We start from the raw sequence: 13,697 nt of genomic DNA on the forward strand, positions 1-13,697 counted from the left end.
GTATATGTCTGTAATCCAAGCTATTTGGGAGTCTAAGGCAAGAGGATCACAAATTCAAGTCCAGCCTTGGCAACTTAATGAGACCCTGTCTCAACATGAAAAATTAAAAACAGGGGCTGGAAATGTACCTCAGTGGTAGAGCATCCCTCTCCAATACCCACTACAAAAAAATACATACTTTTAGGGGAAAAACAGTAATTATAAGTAATGACCTTATAAATCAGCTTTTACCCCTGATAATTTTCAACATTAGATTTAAAGATACATATTTTATAATTAAAAAAATAGTTTTTACTTCACAAAGTAAAGACTTAACCCTCCCGTTAGATGATCACATGAAGGCCTTAGTGGGATCAAGTCTGTTTATTGGATAAAATAAATCTGTAACTCACCAATTCTATTTGCATCCCAATGTGTCAAACAATCCCTAGCTTCTTTATTCTATTAGAAAAAGAAATACACATCAGACTTCTATTTATTATTAGTTTTTGAGAACAACTTATTTTTATAATAAACTCAATAAAAAGTTGTTTCAAGTCATATATTTGAATATATAATATAAACAACCCTCCTTAAACATTAAAAGTCAAGAGAATGTATACTTCACATGCTGCCATTTCTTTAGCATTCCTAACAATGATACCTTCCCAGTTGGGGATGGTTATTGTGTTGTGATCACTATATATCAATCTAATTTCAAGAGCTAATGAGTAATGGTAAAATCAAAAGCTGAAAATTCAAGGACATCACAGGATACATTCTTTAAAACCAAAGAGTGAATAATGTAAGATCTATCCTATTACTGGGGACATAATATTTACACATTAATATAAAGACAACATAGTTTAACTTGAGATGAAAAGGGAGAGAAATATTGACCTAATAGAAGAATAAAACATTCTAAAGGAGCAGTATTTTTAAGGAAATGAAACTTTTAACTGTTTCATGAGTAAATTTCAGACACAGTAAAAGGTTAACACCTCTCTGTCTCTAAAAAAAAAATGGATTCAAAGCACTTTCTACATTTACCATAATGTCCCAGGAGCATTCATATATTTTTGTCTAACAAATACCCAGTATTTATTTATCTCTAAATAAAGTTGTCCACAACCTATCAGCTTTCACTTCACTCAGTGGAGAATATATCCTACTACTTCTAAGGTTGGACCTGTTTTACTTTTGGTTGTCTATCCTAAATAAAGTCTTTTGGGGGAGTGAAAAGGAACACTAGGGATCAAACCCAGGGGTGCTTAATCATTGAGCCACATCTTCTGCTATTTTTATTTTGTGACAGGGTCTTGCTAGGTTGCTTAGAGCTTCATTAAGTTATTGAGGCTAGCCTCAAACTTGCTTCCTCCAGTCTGGGCCTCCCAAGTCACCAGAATCCCTTCATTCAATACATATGTACTAAGTACCTACTATCCATGGTGCTAGAAATAGAGGGGTGAATAATGCAATCACTGAATGAAGTTCAAGAGCTTTCTGATTGCTATTAACCACACAGGAACTTTTGGTTTTGCCTGTTTCCTGGTTAATATTGTTGGAAGTTTGACCTCTCATTCATGAGGTTTACACTATGTAGAAACAACACAGTCTGATCCTTTGTTGCTTTTTATTTTTATTTACATAATGTGAGGAAAAGCTAGTAAAATCTTACTCCTTTCTAGTTCTATTGCCCTGGCAACCCAGTAAAGCATCCTGTGTCAAATATGTTTCTACTTCTTTTAATTATTTTTTTTATTTTTTTATAGACTGAATTTTGATTCATTGTACACAAATGGGGTACATCATTTCATTTCTATGGTTGTGCACAATGTAGATTCATACATTTCGTGTAATCATACATGTACATAGGGTAATGATGTCTGTCTTATTCTACAATTTTTCATACCCTCCTCCCTCTCACTTCCTTCTACATAATCTAAAGTTCCTACATTCTTCTCTCATTCCCCACCCCACTATCCCCATTACATATCATCATCCTCCACTTATCAGGGAAAACATTCCACCTTTGGTTTTTTTGGGATTGGCTTATTTCACTTAGCATAATATTCTCCAATTCCATTCATTTATTTGCAAATGTCATAATATTATTATTCTTTATGGCTGAATATTCCATGGTGTATATCTACCAGAGTTTCTTTATCCATTCCTCTATTGAAGGGCATCTAGGTTGGTTCCACAATCTAACTATTGTGAATTGAGCTGCTATAAACACTGATGTGGCAGCGTTACTGTAGTATGAAAATTTTAAGTCCTTTGGATATAAGCCGAGGAGTGGGATAACTGGGTCAAATATGTTTTTAAGCAAACTTTCTTATGATAAAAGGGATCACTGGTTGGTAAATTGGAGCAGTTATAAATGAACAATAAATACCCAGTGGGGAGGAATAATGTACTCTGGGTTTCCCCGGGCTGAGGATTCTGGTCAATGGGAACTTAGAGACTGTGCCCATGGAGTTACTGACTCTATGGGACATAAAAGCAGGCACCACACTTGCTCTGTACCAAAGCTAGCAACTGAAAGAAAATGTTCCTGGACCTCTGTGTTGGCTGCTGTGTGGACTGTTGCAAGCCTTACCCCCTTTGTGGGGTATGCCACTGTGCACTGATGCAGGGGCTTCTTCTCCACTCCTCTGAGCCCACTCTTGTCTTTTGAGTCTGAACATTGAGTTGAACATATAAAGTCTCCTTGATAGCATTGTTTTTCCTTCCTATTTCTGTATCTTTGGAACATTGGAATGGTTCCCTAGGTATCAGTGGAGCATTGCCCCCATAACAAAATCTGAGGATACTCAAGTCCCTTATGTAAAGTGACATAGCATTTGCATATAACCTATGTACAATCTTTCATATGCTTCAAATCTTCTCCAGGTGACATATAATACCTAATACAAAGCCAACACATCACATCATTTGGGTGGTTTCAGCATAATATTCCACATGTGATAAACTGAACTTTTGCCTTTTGTGACTTTCTGGAATTTTTATCCTGAATATTTTCTATCCAAGGTTGGTTGCGTGTAATCCTGTGAATATAGAAGACCAACTGTACATAGTGGCCATCTGGGTAACTTGATGTCAAATACTCATATACAGTCATGAAATCTGTCTAACAAAAACAACAACACTGAATTGGATCTGAAATGTGGCCACTTCTGTCACTTCCTTCCACCAAGTTCTTAAAAAGTAGCTGGTTACAATGAGACTTTCCTTATGCAGCCCCCACCTCACTCATACTTTCCACTTAGAACACTCAATGGATGTCAATTTGGAGTACAGTTTCACTCTTGCATGTAAGTCTTTGATAATTAAGATGCATCAATAAACAGAAGTGATGCATTCAATGTTTATAGCAGCTCAATTCACAATAGCTAAACTATGGAACCAACCTAGATGCCCTTCAACAGATGAATGGATCAAGAAAATGTGGTACATATACACAATGGAATATTACTCAGCTTTAAAGAAGAATGAAATGATGGCATTTGCAAGTAAATGGATGGGACTGGAGAATATCATGTTAAGTGAAATAAGCCAATCCCCAAAAACCAATGGCTGAATGTTTTCTCTGATAAGCGGATGCTGATCTAAGGTGCAGGGGAGGTATGGGGAAGAATAAAGGAACTTTGGATTGGACAGAGGGGAGTAAGGGGAGAGTGGTGCAGTGGGGATGGGAAGGACAGTAGAATGAGACAGACATTATTACCCTACATACATGTATGATTATACTACTGATGTGACTCAGCATCACGTACAGTCAGATGAATGAGAAGTTATTCTCCATTTGTGTACAATGTGTCAAAATGCATTCTACTATCATGTATAACCAATTAGAAAAAAATTTTAAATTAATTAAAAATGAAAATTAAGTAAAACAATGGACATACACACTTTGAAGAAAAAAAGAAAATGAAGATGTATCTTTGCAATAGAACAATGTTTTAATTAGTAATTACTCTCACCCTACAAAAGTCTTCCTAATCCAATGCAGCAAAAATAGTCAAAAATGTGAAAAATTCAAATATAGGGGATGCTATTTGATAATTAATTAGCCTTTTAAAATCAAATGCTTGAAAAAAAAAATCTTAGAAGCTGATGAGATTGAAATTGGTGATGACTCGGACAGCTAGAACCTCCCAGTGGCATTGAAAATGACAGCCCTTTCTTCTGCCTGAGTTCATTCATAAAAGTAAGCCTTTTCTTTAATACTGGGAAAAAGACAGATTCTGGCCTCACATAAGAAGGAATTTCCCAGGCAGGCATGGTGGAGTATGCCTATAATCCTAGTGGCTTGGGAAGCTGAGGCAGGAGGATCAGGAGTTCAAAGTCAGTCTCAGCAAAAAGCAAGACACAAAGCAACTCAGTGAGACTCTGTCTCTAAATAAAATACAAAAAATTAGGGTTCTGGATGTGGCTCAGTGATCGAGTGCCCCTGCATTCAATCCTTGGTACTCCCCCCTAAAAAAGAAGGAACTTTCTAATAATACCAGCTGCCCAAGATTAAAATGACTACTCTGATTGTTAATGAAGTTTTTCATTTCTAAAAAATCAAGGAAAGTTAGTGGGCTAAATCATCTGGGCCCTTTCCAGTGCTGAACATCTCTGAGAGTAACAGAATTAACTGAGATTCATTCTTGCAATAAATCTTTATTGAGAACCCAAGAACATAAATATTTTTTAAATTACCAAATACATTTTGACTCACAGACAAAACTCAGTATGAGAAAAAGAGAACAGGAAAGTCTGAGGGTAACTTTAACTTTGCAGAATTTGGAAGAAAAACAATGAAAGTGGAGAAGACAAACAAAATGGGAAATAGCTTTCCTTAGAAGAATTATGCTTTACGATGAAACATGCTTTTCCTGGGAGGGATTTTAGAAACTCCTTGAAATAAGCACTCCCAGGATCAAGAAGCAAGGATCTGAGCACCACAGGGATCTTTCATTCTTGGCCTTTGGTTTACTCAGGTGTGTGAGCTTAGGGCTAGACGTGAATTGTTTAGAACATCAGAAGGGTTCTGGAGAGACTTGGAGAAAGAAAATTGTGATGAGCTAGCTAGAAAGAAGAGAGGTTATTGGTGGGGAGTGGGGGACTATAAATGGGGATGTTATTGTGTTTCTGCTGTGTCTTATGTACATGGATTATCACTCCCATCTATTCATGAAATTTTTCAGTTAGTGCCCTGTGGAGATGGATGTGTTTGGGGTGATTCAATCAATGTAAAGCACTAAGTATAGCATCCAGGGTAAAAGCAGAGTCAGCTCATGAAACCCTCCTATCCTGGAAAACATGGATGACAGAAAGAACAATACTAGGGGCCAATCCACAAAAACGATGAGGAAAGAAAAGCATGGATTACATACAGTTTTCTCTCCCTATAAAGAAAAAAAATCTTTCCAATAAGCACCACAGAGTCAGAAATAAGAGATGGGTTCCTCTGGCTCTGAGGTCCCCAGCAGCTTCAAGGCACCCCAGTAAAGAACAATCTGAGAGTCAGGGAGAATAGCCCTGCAAAGCTGGGACAAGGACACAGAGCCAGGTGCAAAACAACTGTGAGGCCCTTTGCTCAAAAAGTAGGAGAAAGAACCGGAAAACCACTAAAATAAAAAACTTCTTCCTTAATCAATGATTCCCAAACAAAAGTTTTAGTACATCTAGAGGTGATGTGTCTCATGCAATGATTTTTCTAAAAAGATTTAACTTCTTATACATGTCAATTACATATAAGACTAATTTTAAATGTGCATTTATACAATGGCATTTTAATATCTCCTCTGACTTTCCCCCTAACTTGTGGATGTTGTATAGAGAACCAAAAGTGACTTTATGATTTGTATCTAATTAAACATGCCTGCTTATGCATTTTGTCACTGTATCTTCAATTATAAGGGAAAATTTATTTTAAAATTGTCTTCCACACTAATAATTGACTCATGAGAAACTTCAAATGAAAATAGCATTTTTTCCATCCAATGCAACAATCTTTAAATTTAATTTCTTTTTTTATAGCCTATGAACATTTGCTTTGCAATGCAACAGCAATTTCAAAGCCAGAAATCATAACTCTTTGAAGAATTCTGAAAACTCTTAGATATGCTTTATTGAAATGTCCATACATACAACTATATAGTGACTTACTGACCAACTTTACTACCTGAGCTTTGGCAGTTCCTGTTCTGGTGCTCAGCTGGGAAAGTTAATATTTGTTTAGCTGCTTCATGGACAGACTCCAGAGATGACAGGCAAGTCAGTCTTCTACCTTAGATCTTGGTACTACCGTATGTAGAACCATTCTGTCCCCTGCAGGCACAGTCACTGCTACTACCCACTGATTGGGTTGCTGTTGACAACCTGGCTACATCTATCTGGCACCAGATCTAGACCCAGCTACCTCCTTGAGGCTGAGTGGCACTCCACACTTCCCCAAAGCATCCACATGTGTGCAAGGTCAATGGCTATGTGTGACTGCCCACTGTCCCCAGAGCCTGAGCCACTTATATATGGACTCTTCCTGGACCACAAACCCATGTGCACCCTGCCACCTGGCAGACCATTTGTGTTCATGTGCAAGCTCCATTGTCCCACCAAACGTCACTTATAAAACATAAGTTCAAAAATAAATTATGATGGCTGAGGAAATAGCTCAGTGGTAGAGTGCTTGCCTAGCATGAGCAAGGTTCTGGGTTCAATCCCTAATACTGTAAAATAAATAAATAAATTATGAGGAGTTTTAAGACATTAAGTGCAGAGCTTTAAAGAAAGCATGGGGGTCCTTGAGTAGAGGATCCTGTGCAACCTCACCTGTCCTTGAAGCCACTCTCACCCCTGTGTGTCACACACTATGCTGGATCTCCTAGAAAGATCAGCATGTGGTGGAATAAATTCCCTACTTACCAACAAAGCAAACTTCTCCAAGTTCACTAAGCCCCAGTTTTCTTACCTGTAAAGTGGGAATACTAACATGCCTCAAGTCAACTGCTATAGGAATTGCTTTACAATAATCCATGCAAAGGTCTTAGCACCATGCCTGACACACAGTAAATACTCAATAAGCTATAGCTCTCAATGTTTTATTACCTGCAGCAAGAGGAGAGAGAGCTTCTTTGTTAAGATTGTGACCCTGTTTGGAATGCAATACTAATGCCAAGATTTACTAACCATAACTCTGCACAAGTTACTGTCTTTGTGCTTCAGGTTGCTCATCTGTAATAAAATTCATAAATTAATACATGAAAGGAACACAGAAAAGTGCCTGGCACATCGTAAGTACTCAATAAGTGTACTCTGAAGATTTTTCATTACTATGGCTTATTTTTCACAACAACCAGAATAGGTTTGTGTTGTTATGCCCACTTTGCAGATTAGAAAACTGAAGCTCAAGTAACAGCTTACCAAACATCATACCGCCAATAAGTGGTAAACTTGATCTCAAACACAAGGCTGTCCAACCTCTGTCCAGCTCGGGTGGATTCTAGAGGCTAACCTCATAATGCTTGCTATTATCCAGAACAGAAAACATGCAAAACAGAACTGGTCAAGTTAAGTTGGTGCAAGGGTTCCACATCTCCCAAGTTACTTTCACAAAACCACAGTTAGGAAACATCTGGTTTTAACTGATTTCTGAAATCTCCCATGTCTAACATCAAAAAACTACTACATCACTTACTGATGTTTTCTACTTGTGAATTTCACTTTATCTGCAGTTTCTACACTGGACACGGACATCCCCTAAGTGCCTGTGACAGATTAAATGTATTAGCAGACAAATGATGGTGACATGTTTCTGACATGATGGTGCTGCCTGTCAGCCTCTGAGTATAAGCCAGCAGTTCAGTTTCCTCCTGGGTTTCTGCTAAGCCAGAGTTCAATGCGATTGTTATGTCAGGACTCTCTCCTCCTCTTCTTCCCCATCTGTTATGTTTGGATCTTAAATGACCTTCCAAAGACCCATATGATAAAGGCATGATCACCAGGCTGTGGCACTATTAAAAGGTGGCAAAACCCTTAATAGGTGGGACCTAGTAGAAGAAAGATAGGTCATTGGGAATGCTGCCCTTGAAGGATTGGGATCCCGGCTGCTCCTCTCCATTTCCTGGCTGCCATGAGTTGGGAAACTCTACTCTGACATGTGCTCCACACCATGATGTTCTGCCTCACCACCCGCCCCAAAACAAAAGAGCCTAATGACCATGAAAACCTCTGAAATGAGAAACCAAAATGAATCTTCCCTACTCTGATTAGCTCAAGTATTTTGCTGCAGTGATGGAAAGTTGACTAACACAACATCCATTTTGGGACCCCACTTATCAAGGGAAGGCATACTTCAGGAAGAAGCCTGGTTTCAAACTCACCCAGGAGTGGCACATGATAGGGACAAAGGAAGACCTCACAGAGCAGGAGAGAAGTCATGTATACCAGCTGCTGGTCCTGGCAGGGGATGGGTATGCATGATTACTGTGGGGAGATGGACCTTCCTGTGCGGCAAATCTAAAGAAGTGCTTCTCCAGGAGCTATTACTTCTGCCATTTTTCAAATTTAAACATAAGACCAAGGTGTGACAAGTGTGAAAGTCATAATTTTAAATGTGAAAATGTGGAAGCTCTCTGTGAATTACTTTATCACAAGAACATGAGTCTACTGTTAAGTTTCTGAAGAATCACTTAAGGCTAAAAGCAAGAGACTGCCTGTCTTGACTCTGAAGATTCCTGATGCACGTGGGGTACTCTGCTGGGAGCACAATGTGGATGAACAGGGAAGGTGGAAGGACTTGGGGTAGGGAGTGATGGAAGATGCAGTTTAACTAAATCACTAAGGACTCTTTGTATTCAAAACTAATTTCCAATCATATCTCTATTACATTTTAGCGAAGAGCACATGTGGTTTAAAGACCTCTAAATCAATTCCCTTAAAATTATTCCATTCTGCATACCTTCTTGGAATCTGCACATGCACCCAACTTGTACATTGGGCGTATAGCTGCCTTCCATGTACAATCCTGGAGGCTCCTGGAATATTCTTATTTATTTATTTATTTATTTATTTATTTATTTATTTATTTATTTTTGTGGTGCTGGGGATTGAACCCAGGGCCTTATGCTTGGGAGGCAAGCATTCTACCAACTGAGCTACATCCCCAGCCCCTGGAATATTCTTAATATTATTTTCAAACTCAAAGAAAGTGTTTACAAGGAAAAATATGATGACTGCCATTTCCAGTTATATGAATGACTAGATGTTCAGAGAATGTCTTCAAATATTAGATTTAGAAATTATAGATTTTTTTAAATCTTTTAATATAATTGACTGAACTTTTAGGAAAAGAAGTAAGATCCACACCCTCAATAATATGAAGGCTAAAATCATGATAGTTAAGCCTATCTTGTGTTGGGTTTGTCAGGAATTGGTAGAGGGGGATGAACTGGCTCTCGTAGGCGTTCATATGAGAAAAAGAGGCAAAAATATGAAGACTGAGTCTCGGTCCATTTTCTGCTGCTATAACAAATACCACAGACTGGGTAAATTAGACAGAAAAGAATTTTTTTCTTGCAGTTTTGGAGGCTGGAAAGTCTAAGAACATGGCTGTAGTAGCTGGTGAGGGCCTTCCTGCTGCATGGTAACATGGCAGAGGTCATTACATGACAAGAGCAAAGGAGCGTGTGGTCTGGTCTCTCTTCCTCTTATTAAGCCACTACTCCCATCATGGGGCCCCACGTTCATGACTCCACTGAACTATTTTCCAAAGGCCCCACCTCCACATACCATTGAGATGTAAATTTGGGGATTAATTTTCCAACACATGAGCTTTTAGGAGACACATTCAAATCTCAGCAATCTCTAAAAGCCAAGAGGATGGACTGGAAAACATCCGCATGAAGCCAGCATCTTACAAAGGTTGCACTGTGAGAGGGCTGAACTGGGAAGTAGGAGGAAAGGATGGGGTAGGGTCCTAAAGAAAGACAAGTTAAAACTTAGCATCTTAGGTTTCAGAGAAAAATTTAAATGGGAGAATCAATCCTTGGAGAATAGCACAAGTTTGTTATTGCAGGTGTTTGGAGCCAGAATCTAACACCTATGTTACCTCCATTCCCCAATGAATTTAAGCCAAATATTTAGTTTAAAATGCTCCCAATAGAAATTATTGATGTGACATAAATGTTTAGAAAAAGAATAGTGTTAATGCACAATTGCAGAAGCACGTAAATTTACCAAAATCCATACTACACACTTAAATTGGGTGAGTTTTACAGCATGTAAATTATACTTCTGCAAAATTTACAGACACACACCTGTAATACCAGAAACTCAAGAGAACAAAGCAGGAAGATTACAAATTTGAGACCAGTCTATACAACTTAAGACCCTGCCTCAAAATAAAATTTTTAAAAGGGCTGGGGTTGCAGTTCACTGGTAAAGTGCCCCTGGGTTCAATCCCCAGTACCAGAGAAAGACAGACAGACAGACTGTCTTGCTCCCTTGTGACATATCCATCAATGATTTTTCTACAGTAATACAAACAGGTAATAGCCTTTACTAGTAGTATTTCCACTGATCAAAGACAGAATCCAAAGGGAAAAGAAATCCCAGAAAAGAAAGGTAAAATGAAAAGAGGATAAGAATTATCTTAGCCATGAGACACCCACTGGGTGTACTGGAATTATCTTCCAACATGACTTAAACTTGACATAATAATCTAGATCAAATCTACATAAATCTATCACCATGTCATTCATGCTACAAATATTCAGGGGGAAAAAAAAAGTTTGTTACTGGTAATAATGATCTTGAAATGAGTAGAAGAGCAAGAACCAACACATAAAAACACGCCCTTTTGTCTTCTCGGTGAGAGGTGGAATGAATGTTGGGTTCTGTGCCCAGTCATTCTGAGGAATGGAATACACGGGGAATTTCAATCACATGCCTAGCATGTTATTGTCTTCCTTGAGTCTTAGCTTTCTGAAACGTTTGCATGTCTGGTACATGATTACTTTCCCCAAAAAGGTAGCAGGAAAGATATTCCCTGGCTCCTTCCCATCGCAGATTAATTATTCACATGTATTATTTGTGCTACTCCTTCACATGAGTTGGACATGTCTGTTTGATAATTCTGTTCCAGCTAATGCTCTTTCCCTCTTGTCATAGGACAAATGAATCTCCCTTTACACTACTGATGTCCTTCTAGAATTTTACAATTTTACTGAAATAATACAGTTGTTAAAACCGATATATTTAGAATATAGCATCTGGTGACTGGAAGTTCTCCACTATTTCACAAAGTCATCCTCAAAGACAATATGCACCTAAAATGAGTCTTTTTAAAACAGAAAGTTTACATATTTAAAATTTTGGGTTTGGGGCTGGGGCTATGGCTCAGTGGCAGAGTGTTTGCCTAGCACTTGTGAGGCACTGGGTTTGATCCTTAGCACCACATAAAAATAAATAAAATAAAGTCATGCTATCCATCTACAACTACAAAAAAATTTTAATTTGGTTTTAGTATCATGAAATAATGCATGACACATGTAAATAATGTAGGAAACAATACAGAAACAAATCATAACACGTGGGAAGTCACCTGTCACTCTCCTCATTTGATTCTGTTCTCCTCCAGAGGTAACCTATGATCACTTTGGTATATAATCCTCCTGATCCAATCCTCTGTGCCTTTCCACCTGTATCACACATGTGAGCATGTACATTCAGACACATGAGTACCAACAGTATAATCATAAGCATAATTTTAATGGTATGATTCTCTACTTTTTTCCCCTTGCTGCACACTAGAGAAATTTCCCAGCCAGTAAGTACAATTCTAATGTCATTCTTTTTGTCAGTTTCACCGAACACTATTTTATGACTACTTCATGACTAATAGAATAGATATGTGTTTCAGCAGTTTCTAGTGTTTTGCTATTACAAACAAACTTCAACGACAATGCTTTCTGCATAAGTGTCGAGTTGGGATGGATTTCTAGACATGAAATAACAGTCAAAAGACATGACAGCTACTGCCTGATTACTGTCTTATAAAAGACACATAAGTTTTGACTCCTACATTGGAAGGTATGAGAATAATCCTGGATTCTTGTCTGACTTTTTAATATATGGATATTGATGAACAAAAAAAAAAAGGACATTGCCTTTTCCTGACTATCAGGGAAATTTAGCATCTTCTCAGATACTTTCAGTTATTTATACATATTTGTGAATTGCCTGTGCATTTCTTTATCTACTCTTCCTAGTATTCTTCCAACTGGTTCATAGAAATGCCATATATTATGAATAGCTACCAACAGTCAATATTTTCTGCTAGTCTTGTATCCTTTTACTGTGAAGATATTTTCCTGTTGTACAAGGATTTACAAGTCTTGTATAGTCACATCAATAATTTGTTTTCTGGGTTTTTGTCTTGCCTATCCCCAAATAATAAAACAATGCTCTATATTTTATTTCAATGCTTTTATACTTTGGGTGTTTTTGCTAACACTGTTTATTTCATCTGAGTTCCCTATGTCCCATTTCTATTCTTTGTTTTGTTTACTGACGTGGAGTTCCTTTGTTTTACTTTTGGGAAGAATGACTCAGTTTTGCAAAGCCTTCTCTGGGTGTGTTTTAGCTTTCAATATCTTTTGCTCTGGTTTCTGGAAATGGGATCCATCTGCTTACCAACCTCTAGTTAATCCTCATTGGTAGTTCCTTTGTCTTTCTTTTTTTTCTCTTAGCTCTATTGTGCTTTTATTCACATTTTTATATCTTCTTGTTCATTTCAATGGAATTTTAGAAGAAAATAGGATAAAAATGTGTATGCAGTCCACCATCTAAAACAGAAACTTCTGTGCATGTGTGTTCTTAGAAACATTTTTATTATGACAAAAATATGTATACAATAGATATTTTGAACAATGCAAAAACATTCCAAGGAAAAATATTAAAATCAACCAAAATTCCACTACTTAACAATAAGACACGTTAAGATACTGGTGAATCATTTTCAGGGTTTTCAATGCCTTTAAGTAAAATTTTCATGTAAAAAAAAATGGGTCATAGCATATATTTAGTCTTGTACTATGTCTTTAAAATCATATTTTATGAAGAGTATTGTCCATTAAAAAAACATGATTTTATAAATAGGGAGTTAATCCATATGTGCATGCTTCTTAGAAATTAATGATCAACATTATTAATATACTTATTTCCTGAAAAGGTAATACATTCCATGATTTAATGGAGTGAGAAGCCTCTTTCCCAGCCCTGATTTCCATGACCTAGTTTCTCTTCCTGTAGGCAACAAACAACACCTGATTCTTTGGTAAAGATAGTCTTGTGGGTAGAATTAGATCAGAGGGTATACCTGTCTAGACCTTAAAACATATATTCTCCAGAACTGCATAATTTCCATCACTTCCATATGAATCCATTCTCCTTTCTCAAAATAGTTATAATTTGAGATGCAATAAGCTTTTTAATATGCATCTCTTTGGCTTTAAGGTCTAAGAAACTGAAAAAGTGGTTAGACCATTTTTTCATGTCTGCAAACTTATTAAACATCTTCCATCATAAACTATCCATTTCCCACTTCTCACCTTTGAAAAAAAAAAAACTTTTAAAAGTCCCTTCTTATCTTTCAGGGTGCTGGCCAATCCCCTAAGTTTTCTAGTATCAAGTCCACATATAGCAGGACTTCTGGCTTTTACTGC

This window comes from Sciurus carolinensis, chromosome 1 (genome assembly GCF_902686445.1).
Source record: "Sciurus carolinensis chromosome 1, mSciCar1.2, whole genome shotgun sequence".
NCBI lineage: Eukaryota > Metazoa > Chordata > Mammalia > Rodentia > Sciuridae > Sciurus > Sciurus carolinensis.